The 12,142-nt window shown below is 37.5% G+C and overlaps 1 protein-coding gene across 8 annotated transcripts in view; it reads right to left on the bottom strand.

Annotated features, from left to right (window-relative positions):
* The window catches only part of LOC128263426 (CUGBP Elav-like family member 2), a 119,007-nt gene that overhangs the window by 17,262 nt on the left and 89,603 nt on the right, over nucleotides 1-12,142 (bottom strand). Inside the window, exons 1-2 of one of the 8 annotated variants that reach the window (XM_052998467.1) lie at nucleotides 10,112-10,202; nucleotides 9,077-9,516 (exon numbers count right to left, since the gene is read on the bottom strand). The exons of 6 other annotated variants lie outside the window; for them this stretch is intronic. The gene's annotated coding sequence lies outside the window, so the exon portion shown is untranslated. Of the gene's footprint in view, nucleotides 1-9,076; nucleotides 9,517-10,111; nucleotides 10,203-10,599; nucleotides 10,728-12,142 lie in introns of those variants that run through there. One more of the 8 variants, XM_052998468.1, reaches the window with a different exon arrangement.

Genomic DNA, 12,142 nt, shown 5'->3' with positions numbered 1-12,142 from the left:
GAGTCTGGGGCTTTATGGGAGAGTCTGTGTGCTCAGCCAGGCTTAGTTAATTCCAGCATTTGGGAATGCTCAATTAATTTTACATAAATTAAAACTCTCGCTCCATGCGAAAACTGGGCTGGACTCGATAACTAATTGGCAGGCATTTAACATTTCGGCAAATATTTGCACTTTCCATGAAAAAGGGCTCTAAGTGCGGAGAAGAGGCAGTGGAGGAGGAAAATGGGCAACTAATTTATTTGCACAAGCACGCAAAATGCCCACTGCACAAATTAATTGTTATCGAATGTGCAATTGGTTGAGAATGTTTTTCCAGGAGGGTTAGGGGGTGGTGTGATTTGATGAGGTTGTTTGTGCGGGCGGATCGGTTCGGTTGGTTGGACTTTCTATATTTTAACTAAGCCAAATTGCAAATCAATTGGCTTAAATACATTTAAAGTGCTGACGATTACTAAGAGCGTATTTAATTTGTATGACTTGTATTTATTTCAATTTGCAGGATTTTTATGTCCGCAATTGCTTGACACATTCACTTTGAAGATTTTTCAAAATATTTATTTATATTTCTTTTACTTTTCTTTAATTGGTATTTAAAGTAAAAAAATTGTATTTTTTCAAAGCAACTGTAGAATGTCTAATAAACAAAAATTATTTTCCTAAGGATGCTCAAAAATTTAATTTTTGATTTTATTTTAATGTAGAGAAATAGTAAATGTCAAGTTTATTTTATTAGTTTTATAATCATTAAAAACAAACAACAAAATTCTGCAGCTGTTTATGGGTTACGGATTTAAGTTTTCATAATATTATGTTAACCCTAGTGTATCCCAAAAGAGCCCAATTAGTGTTTGCTAATTTCAACTGTGCTCTCAGAAATTTTCGAGCAAAATCAACCAAAAAATCCTATTAAATTGATTTGTAATAAATTATTATTTTATCGCTCCAATAAACGGGAGATTTTTAGTCAATGCAAATTATATTTTATAGTATGCAATTTTCCAGGGCAGAAATTTCAAGCGCCCACCGCCGCCCATTGAAAATCTGTTTTTGGAAATCAATTAAAAATATAATTAAGCTGCTTATGGGGTGGAAATTGATTTTTAGTAGTCATTCAGGTCATTGACTGAGCTGCCCTGATGTCGGGTATTTAAAAATATTATTCGAAACTTATTATTATGGCGGCTTTTATGGTCGGGAGTAACCGCAAGAAGTGTTGAAATTCAGCTTAATGGCTGGGAATTCTAATGCCCCGGGTTTTCCCCCATTTCGGTCTGCCACTTGCCACATTTCGAGGCATCATCATGCTGCAATGCGGCTCCATCCTTCCACTCGATGGAACATCCTCCCATTGCCTCTCCATCGCCCCCAATTCAATTGCCGTTCCGAGAGCTGATGCTGCATCATCATCATCATTATTATCATCTTCCCCAAGCGTTATCAAATGCAAAACCCCTTACACACACACACATTGCAATGACGGAGAAGGAGGAGAAGCACTTGCACCATTATTATTATTATGATTATCGCAAACTGCAAGTGCAACTGCAGCAACGACATCGACTAACTGCACTTGAGCTATATTATCATAATCCTTGCAGAAATTGCGCGCAGTCAGCAGCAGTGTACCCAGCGCAAAAGGAATTTTAAAATTCATTGAATTCGGTGCTTGGCGGTGGCGGAATGCCAATACCTCCTCTAAACATCCACCTCCCACATTGATTCCATAATTTAAATCTCTATTGCCGAAAATAAAGTAAACAGACTCTGACCTCATTAGTTTCGATCAGCCGCAAATTGTATGCGTTTCATATCACTATCGACGGATCAAGCTCAAGGAATGGGATATTGGGTTTAATCGTTTGTTGGTTTTGTGTTGCGACTTCAAGAACTCAGCATTTTAAGAACTTTTTGTAAAGAAATCCCAACTACCAATTTTAAATTTACAACTGTGATTATTTTTTACATCAATCCATTCCAAATCACCGTCTAGGTTTTTTTATTTTTAAGAATTGCATTCTCCTGAGAAATAATATTCTTTTATTCTTTATACCTGAATATAACCCTCGCAAATCTTAAGCGGCACTCAATTTAAACCTAAATTCCGCCACTAAGGTAGCGAGAAAACTTTACCTTTAAGTCTTGCCAGCAAAATTGCTTTAGTTTTAAATTATTAATATGTCGGACCGGGCTCTCACTTCCTAGTTATTGCGCTCCTTCCCTTTGAACCAGCTGAAAAGGGGGGAAATGGACGAGTCAGTGAGCCGGCTTCGGGGTAATGCAACTAATCTGCTTCTAGTGGCGCACATTAAGTGTTGCCACGCTTTCGACTTTAATTTGAAAACATAAAGCAGAAAAGGGGCGGTGGCGGCGGCGGCCAGAGTAGTGGATAAAGTGCGGGCCACTTCTGCAACCTACATCCATACACACATATAGCCAGGACTTTATTTTTCCTTGCTCCATGGCGCTGGCCATTTTTGCATGCAACTCAACTTAACCGAGCGACCACTCGAGCCCCGAACCCCGACCCCTAAACCTAAAACCTGAACCGGGGATCTACGACCGGATTCTGGAACCCCGAACTCCAAACCCCGAACCCCGAACCCAAAACCGAAACCAAATGCAGGGCGAACGAGCCATGACATCGACGTTCTGAACGCTTCTTTCCCACTCTTAATTCGCGCCGCCTTTTTCTTTGGATTCTGTATGTAATGAGTGGGTTATGAAAAATATTACAAAAATAATGACTATGGAAATACCCATTAGTAGTTTTGAGCAAAATATTCAACAAAATATGACTATAGAGTACACAATAGAAATAATAATTAGACAGTGCACAAAGTAGTAGTTTTGAGCAAAATATTTAACAAATAATGAATATAGAAATACACAATAGTGTTTGCGCAAACTATTAGACTGTGCACAAAGTTCATACTATTTTTCCTAGAATGTGGAGGTATCTTGGGCTATTCAAAAGCATTGTTACCTTTCTGTAAGGGGTTATAAATTTTTTGAAATGCATTTTAATAAAACTAAAACTAATTTTACCATATAAAATTAAAGAGCCATTTCAAAACCAATCTCCCGCCGTGTTCATCATTCCCCGAAATGTAAATCCAAAAATAGCAGCCGCGCAGCGTTCATAAAAACGGGTCATATTTGCCACCACATTCCATCCGAGGGTGTGTATGTGAGCGGGCCCGTGCATACTTCAGTCAAACCACCAACTACCCCCTGGTAGCCCACCCCCCACTAGCCCACCTCCTGCCCCCTTAGTGGCCCACTCACTTGGCTTAGCTTATTTATGTCACAAATATGAGCAAACGCGTACGCAATGCCACGGCTGGATGGACTTGCCTTGCTTGCACAGAACCACTTCCCTCTGCCAACTGCCCACTCACCAAACCCCCCTTAAACACCCCGCCTCTTCACGCCCCTACACATCTAAGCACTCCTCACCTGGCTGCTTTTCCCACTTTGCATGCATCGCTGCGTGTTTGGCATATTTAACAAATTTTCGCAAAAATAATGTAACTCTCCATGCTGAACTCACGCTGTTGTTTTCCCCCCCATGTCGTTCTTGTTGTTGTTGTTATTGCTGTTGTGGCTGCGGTTATACGCACACAGTGAAAAACGGGGGTGGTTATTGGGTTGGCTTAAAAGTGAGTGGCAAAATCTAATCAAGCGCTGCGGCATTGGTCGCACACCAGCATCAAAATGCACACATACAGGCCACTCTCATAGATACACGCGCACACACATTTATATGCACTAGGCCACTCGAGGAAAAATTGCAAAACCAAACCAATTTTAAGTTATTGATTAAAACCAAAATTTGTATTAACAAAATGAAAGATTTAACTTTAGATTTCTTTAAATCAATATTCAGATGAAACAATGAAAACATGAAAATCTTTAATAAAGGTGTAATAAACAAAAATTGTTTTGTTCAACAGTAAGTAAAAATATTTATATTTGTATTGCAATATATACATAGGTATTCATTTGTCTTCGAACGCCATTAAGCCGCAACTCTCACTTTTTAAAAGTTCAGATGGTTTTAGAGCTCTACTTTCTCAATACTTATGGCACTACAGCTATATATACAATTTTTTTCACCAGCCTAATGAAATTTACCTTCCGCCAATGCCAACACAATCCCAATGCATTATTAAATTTAATTTCGGGCATGCCGAGGAGACTGCCAACAAAATTATGGCAAATACTTTGCCGCTTGTATAAAATTTAATTTTTAATCGGCAGAAGTCGGAGGTTAAGAGAAGGGCAAAGAAAAAAATGTTCGTCGACTGTGCGATTTGCAGTTTTAAGGGTGTTCTGCCATTGTATTATTTTTAGTATTGTGGAAACTTATGGCCTTTTATTGTTTTTTACCTTGTAATTTTACAAAAATATATACCGGCTCTTAATTCTAAAAATTGTTCTACTCACAAGTCCGAAAATTCAAAGATATGTGGTGAGTCTTTCTCCCCTTTTAAATTTTCGTAACTTTTCGTTTTATTTCGGCCCTTCTCTTCCTGCGAATCCTCCTTTCCTTATTCTAAAAATCGAATTTTTATATTCTGTACATTTTTTTGGAATGCATTAACGAAATTTACATTTTAATTGCATTGAATTTGTGTTTCTTTGTGCTTAATCTATTTTCCTTTCGTTTTCTCTTCGCACAAAAAATATTGAATATGAAATGGAGTTGCGGCGAAGCGACTACCAAGGATTATGCATATATATCAAAAATAATTGCAGTGAGAAAGGAACTTTTACGGATAGATTTCCATTAAGAAGCGGTGCCCGAAAGATATATCTTACAACACCCTTCAATAATAAAATGGAGGCGAAGACGAAACCAATTTCCACAAACTTGCCTCGTTTATCAATTCGGTCCCAACGTTGGACAATAGTTCGTACAGGTTAATAAATCGATATGACATGAAAGCCACAAAATGTCCCTGCGACAACAGCAAACCAATAAAATGAGCCACACAAAAAAATGAGAGAGAACACCAAGGCAGAACTACCAGGGAAACATAAATTTTCATGTCGAGGCAATAAAAAGGACATGTTTTTGCAGCATACATGAACAGATATCCCAACATATCCTCCTCTCACAACAACAACATAATCAAGAGCATAACAATAAGGCAAGAAAGTAGGAGTGAAAGAGATGGCCATTGCTTCGAAAATTATTTGCATTTTTACACATTTTGAGGGTCAAGCAAAGGACACGAAGGACATACACAAAAAGAGTGTTACAGAGAGAAAGGGGAAATATGAATGGATGTCCATTATAGGGGTGTATGTGGGGTCAAAACTTTTGATTTGAACAATGAGTGTGCGAGTGTGTGTAACTGTGATAATGGGTTTCTGTGTCGAAGAACTTTCAACTTCCTTTATTGTATTTTATGGTTCTTCGCCCATTTTTTTTTTTTTTTTTGGGTTACACTTTTTTTTTATTATGCCTTTCCAAAGGGATGTGTGGATGAGGAGTAAAGAGAGGGAAAGTGAAAGTAAGTAGTTCCAGTTTGATTATGATAATAACACATCTGCATAAAAAGGAAAGAAGGGTTCGCTTTTTATGGCCCAAGTAAAACCATTTTTATCAATATTATACGGAAAATATGCAAATGCTTGATAAGCCTAAAAATAAATAAGGACATTGAAGATGCTACCAGAGATAAGCGTAAAACAATCGGATTCGTTGCGGAGAAATTTAGCATAAACAAATATATTTTATTTCGGTTTTACTTTGAAAGAAGATACTTAAGCAAGTTAACTTTTATACAATTTGGTTTGCAATATTGCTTTCCCTACAAGTTCTCCAACGTTACACAAAATTTCTATGCCAAATTCCCCTTTCGCATATCCCAAGAAGGATGGGTATGCTGCAGCTAAGTGTCACTCAGTTAGACAGTCTGCCAGTCAGATAGTCGGTCATTCCCTCAGTTGGTTCTGCAATCATTCAGTAAGTCCGTCAGACTGTCTCTCAAACCAACAACTGCCAGCCAGGCAGCTAAAGAAGCTCTGGGAATGCATTTGCATCTTGTGTGCGAATACTCTGCCTCCGAGATATACACCAAAATGATCTCCCTCTACTCGACCAAGGCTCCATCCTCTCCAGCCTTCTTCTAGCCTTCCTGTTTGGCCCAAACAAAGTGTGAAGTATTTCCCTAAAAACCAATTCATTTGCATAGAATGGCAACTAGTCTGTGAAAATAGAGCAGGGTGTTTGTGTGCAACTATGGAATGGAAACTGAAACCCGGCTGGCTCCCAGATTAGGGAATGCCATGGCTGCGCCATCAGACTCTAAATGGAGGCCAGACCATATCTACCCAGTAGCTATACACTTGAATAAAATTCATCCACTAATATAAACTTAAACTTGACGGAAATTGCTATCAAATCATATTTTTGAATTGCATGTAGGTGCAGTAATGGACCATTTGACTGCTTTATATTTTAATATCTTAGTGGATAATTTTCATCTACAATTATAATAATTTAAATTTCAAATTTTTCTGTACCTCGTTGTTTTGATTTATTATTTATTACTTGAAATTAAAAAATTTATAATATATGAAAGTTCGACTTTTAATGAATTTTACGTATTTCCAAATACAAATTATTTTGAGTGCAATATGCGACTGAGGGTCATCTATGTGGGTAAATGGCACAAAGCTGTATCCCTCTGAATGTGAAAATGCATTAGGCTGGAACAACAACAGTGACAGAAGAGGGGTGCAAGCAAAAAAAAAAATAATATTATGCGGGTCCAGTAGTCTAGGCCATTCCCACATCGCGCCCATAGGCAGTGTGGCTTTTGTGGCCGGGTTCGCAGGACCGACCACTGAACCAGAATCGCAGTAGCTGCTGCTGCACATTTTTTGGGTCAAAGCAATTAAAGGTTATAAATTCCTCCCATTCTCTCGCACTCGCTTTGTGTGCGAAAATTACCTTTTTTTTTTGGGTAATATTTTTTGTTATATTTTCTATACGTTCCTTTCTGTGGCCCAGTCACGTTCACATTGTGGCCAGCCATGGCCTCTCTGGTAGTTTATTTAACGTTTAATTTACCAGAAAATTAAAAAGCAGTTAAAATTTGCATGGCAATTTGGCCAGCAGAGATTTATGTAGTAACAACTGATGGTGATAAGGGGCCAAGTCAAGTGTTAAAAGTCCTCTGGAAGGATAGGCTAACACATTGATGTGCACTTGGAACGTGATTTAGTAAAACAAGAATCTTTTGGAATAATTTATAGAAAAATAATATATTCGATCAAATCAAAATGGAAATTATATTCAGATAGATGAAAAATAATTCTCAGCATATATATATTCTTTTATTAATTTCTTTCCTTCTCCCACTTTACCATTGCACATCTGATCATAGACTTAACTGAAAATTTTACCCCGCCCACGCATTGAAGATAAAGTGTAAAATATAAATTTTCACTTTTCTCATATCAAACGATGCAAGGACAATGTCCTTTTTGTTGGGTCGTTCTGACATCGACTGCTTGGTTGGGTGTTTTAAGCGGGAAAAGTGTCAGGACGGCAACATGTGTATGTCAGGGAAAAATTAATGTTAAATATACAGAGACAAAGTTTCTGTGCGTTAATAATGTCGAAGTGAAGTGTAAACTTGTGGCCGACTGATGAGTGCGTGGGCGGAAGGGGCGAAACTTGTCTGGGTTGGACACATCCAGGTGATAAAGACCAAAATAAAAAGGTTTTAAACATGTTTACCAGATGTTGTTCTTTTTTTCACTTCGCTTGTGGTTTGGCATCAACTGATAATAAAATGAAGAGCGGAAATTGCATGTGGAAGAGTTTAAAAAGGCAAACAAGTTTTGCGTCAGGGGTTCAAAAATATTTCGGGCAAGTATTGATAGAAATGCTTTAAGCAAAAAAAAATATAAGAGATAAGAGATTAGAAAGTTTTAACCAGATGAATGAAAACGATAAATATGAAAATCGTAATATATATACTAAAGGTGTCTTATCCTTGTGGTAACATTTTACTTTCTATCTTTGAATAACATAATATGCTTTCTGTTCTTTTTATACATAACTACTTTTATAAAAAAATAAGTTTACCACATAAATTTTAAAAGCAAATCAATATATCCCCACCATTAAATTAACTAAAATACTGCACATTAAATTTCTTATCCACAGATACAAGTTCTTAACAATCCTCTCACATTTCGTATTTACTTTGGCAACAATTAAGAGACGACTTTTTGGGTCATGGGCAATTTGCTTAATGACGATTTCTTGGCAATTTGATGTCGGTGTATCCTTCCTCAATCTCAATCCAGCGGCGAATGACAACGAGGACGAGGCGCGCGTCGCCCAATAAATTGCCTTAATTACCCAATTTTAAAAGGCAGGCAAAGGAGACACCAAGTGAGAGGAAAATACATCGTAATGTGAATGTAAGGCAATTTGGTCAGCGGACGACTCCTGGCAACTCCTGCGACAAGGTAGATAACACTCAACATCAACAGACTATCAATAAGAGAGTGGCCCACAGGGCGGATGAGTGGCGGGTGGCGGGGTTGGTAGGTCGAAACGGACTGGTGAGTGAGCAATTACTGACCTCGACAGCCAGAGATGCCGTTGGAGATCATACAATATATTAAACTACCGATTGGTCAAATATTTTGAAAGAGATTCATAAGCAATTGTCTGTATTCAGTACATCTTTCAACAGTTTTAATGCTTTGAAGTATATATTAAAACCAATTCCGTGGTTTTAAAAATATACTTTTGTTACCAAATGCTAGCAAATAATAATATAAATAATAATACAAATTCCATTTCTTTAATTTAAAGTCGCCATAATTTAAACTCTCTTTTGAAGAACAAAGCTAGCAAAGTAAAACTTTATATGTTTACTTATTAAATCTAGCAATTTAATTATATGGAAATATCATTAATTAACTTCGAGAGCATCACAATCTCATCTCTAGGCTACAGTTCGAATTTCCTACGGGCGGAGAAAAGTCTGGGGAAAAGTGAGGGGGATACCAGGTGGAATCTGAGAGGAACGGCATCTCCTACCTGGCACCGCATACGGTGATGGATGCGACGATGGCAGCCAATATGCTGAATTTATTGGCGGATAGGATTTATGCGTGGCGCGGTGCGTTGTCGAAGTGGATCCTGCTGCTGCAGCTGCTGCTCCTCCTACAAAAGATGTTAAAGCTGCTGCTGCTGCGGCTGCTGCTGCTGCAACTGGTGATAATGATAACGTTGATGATGATGTTCCCGGGGCAAAGGACAATGCGGCTGCAACGTCGCTGTTATTGGATAAATTCTCAATTACTGGGGATAATTGACTGTTGCCGGTGCCGCCGATGAAGGCAACATTCTCAGCTGTTGGCTCAGATGCCTCAGATATTCGCGTTGTTGCTGTTGTCGCTGTAACTGTGGCTGTATTTCCCTCACAGCGTCCGCATCCGCATTCGTCGCCACATCCGCATCCGTTGGCTCCTTTTTGGCTATTTACGAAACCGATTGCAGTTGAATTATTTATCATGTCAGACGATGATGAGATGGCGACGACGGTGGCGAGCGGAGAAGAGAGAATTCTTGAAAATATTTCACACTTACACTCAGGCTCACACAGATACTCGACACACACACAAACACAAACACACACAGAGAGAGCAGAGCAAAAAGCGTTAAAACAGAACAAGAATTAAGAGTCCCGAACGGGCGAGTGAAGTGGAAAATTCAATAAGCAAATATAATAAATATTAAACACGAATATTCAACTCAATTATCAACCAGTTAACACTTCTTCCCATACGTTGATTATTTATTTAAGAATTTATTATCAATATCTCGAAGAACACGCAACGTTTTTATGGTAATTATTGTTTTTTGCTTTTTAGCCACGCACAATTAAAATATTATTTATTTTACTCTGAAATTCGATTCTTTTTTTTTGTTTGAGAGTATCTTGCAACGTTTAACGTATAACAATCAGAAATATGAACACACAAATGGTTTTAGTTTAATCTTTTCCGATTCGATTTGCCATAAAACAATGAACAACAATTAAATTGTGAGTTTCTCTTGGAGATTTCGCACTTTTTGAGTGTGTGGTTTTAGAGATTTCTTTTAGACAATTGCTGGCATCGAGAGTTCTTCCCTGTGATCGCAATTAATGCGTTCTGCCATTTGGCTTCTGCTTTTATAGATGCCTTCCTTTAATCGCTTCTAAATATAGTTTTGCAAAGTAAATGTAAAGAATGGTCGAATACAAAGAATTCGATTGATGCTGGCGCTGGCCCGATTTTATTTCGGATTATTTCAGTTCGAAACTATTCAATACGCTACGATTTATTTTAGACGTGCGACATTTTCAAAGTAAAATTGGAAGGAGAGGTTGATGGACTACAACAATAAAGGGTGATTTCACCTAGATATTTTATTTCATTTTAGTAAAGAAGAGTAATGATTTTGAGTTTGGAAAAATGTTGAATGTATAATGCGGAACATAATACTCAAACTATTTTGGAATCATAAATAACTCAATGATTACTAGGTGGTTTGTTAATCAACCTTGAGGCACTTACTTCCATTAATATTTTTTTTTCTTGAATTCCAATTTTTATGTACACTTGCAGACACCCTTTATGTAGATTTATACGCCATTTCAGTATTCACTTTCAGTCTGCCCAGCACCGATAGGTTTCACTGTGATTTAAATAAATTCTTTACTTTTAGTTTTTTGTTTGTCGACGACGCGTATTGGTACAACTCGATCCACTAAAAATAAATTGACATCAATCAGGAGACGAGGAAAAAGGAAAAGTCATCAGAACCAGACGATGGCGATGGCAACTAATTAAGCAACGTCACACATGCAACGTCCATTAATGAAAGCCAATAAAGCTGGACAAAACAGGGGAGTCGGAAGGGATTCACTTCGTATTTAAACACCAAACAATAGGCAAAAAGTAAATTCGCTAAAAGTTGGAATTTTAGCACGTACGGGATGTGGGGAAAATAAATCAAGTTGATTGTTGGGCGGCAGCGCCTCTCGCTTCGTATTGATTGACGTTGAAAATGCAACTAACCTGCCTTCGAGCTCTAGACCCTAAACTCATCGCATTTTAGATCTAATTTCATCTCATGCGAAGATTATTCTCGGCTGGAAAAACTTGATTAGCAGCTTTGTCCGCGTTGTGAAATATTTGGTTTTGAGCTTATCTCTTCTAAGTGACTTTTAATGTTAGTTTAGCTTAGCTTACTTTTTATTCTCATCCACATTTGATGAATGTGTATATATTCTTTGCTCTTTCGCATCTACCTGCCGCCCACTGTAGTTGTTGTTATTGTAACACCTGATGCTAATGAGTTAATTAACACATTTTGCTCTGGCATTTTGTTGTTCATAAAAATATAGCCTTATAGACGCACACGCAGTGAGACTTGGGTGGGAAAAATCTCAAAATTAAACAGAAATAGAGAAATATTATTATTAGTGAATATAGATAAAAATTAAAACTATTTGAATACTTTAATAAATAACTTGACAGACAACGCTAACTTTGTAACTCGAAATGGGACTGATTGAATGAAAGAATTGCATTCTTAGACAAATTTGTAGTTTGTACAAGAACTTAAGAATACAAAAAAATGTTTTTCAATCAAATTAAATTCTCATACAAGCTTTTGGTTAGAAGAATGCACACCCTTTTTCAATTTTGTAGTTTTTTAGCCAATGCAAGCTCCTTCGCACTAAGTGATACGATCAATATGTCTACATATATAATCTGTTTGCATTCAACTTTCACCTTCTTGTTGACTCAATGATTTCCACACCCAACCCAAAAAAGAAAAACTGCAAATACAATACGTAATTTGTTCAAGGTTTCTTCGTGTACCCCTGAGAAAAGTTTTTGCCGTAATTTTTGGCACATTTTGCATTTCAGCACCACAAAATGAAGACTCATATTTGTGTGCTCTCCTCGACTTGCCATATATTACGGCTAATTTGAATTTTTATCATGTTTACAAGCAAACAATACGTGCATCATCATCATAGCAGAAATAAGGAGCCGCCGTCGTTGTTTTTTTTTCGTAGCTGTTGTTGACGCCGTGGAAAACCTCGCA

This window comes from Drosophila gunungcola, unplaced genomic scaffold (assembly GCF_025200985.1).
Source record: "Drosophila gunungcola strain Sukarami unplaced genomic scaffold, Dgunungcola_SK_2 000001F, whole genome shotgun sequence".
In the NCBI taxonomy this organism is placed as follows: domain Eukaryota; kingdom Metazoa; phylum Arthropoda; class Insecta; order Diptera; family Drosophilidae; genus Drosophila; species Drosophila gunungcola.
This window is presented reverse-complemented; position numbering and strand designations above follow the sequence as displayed.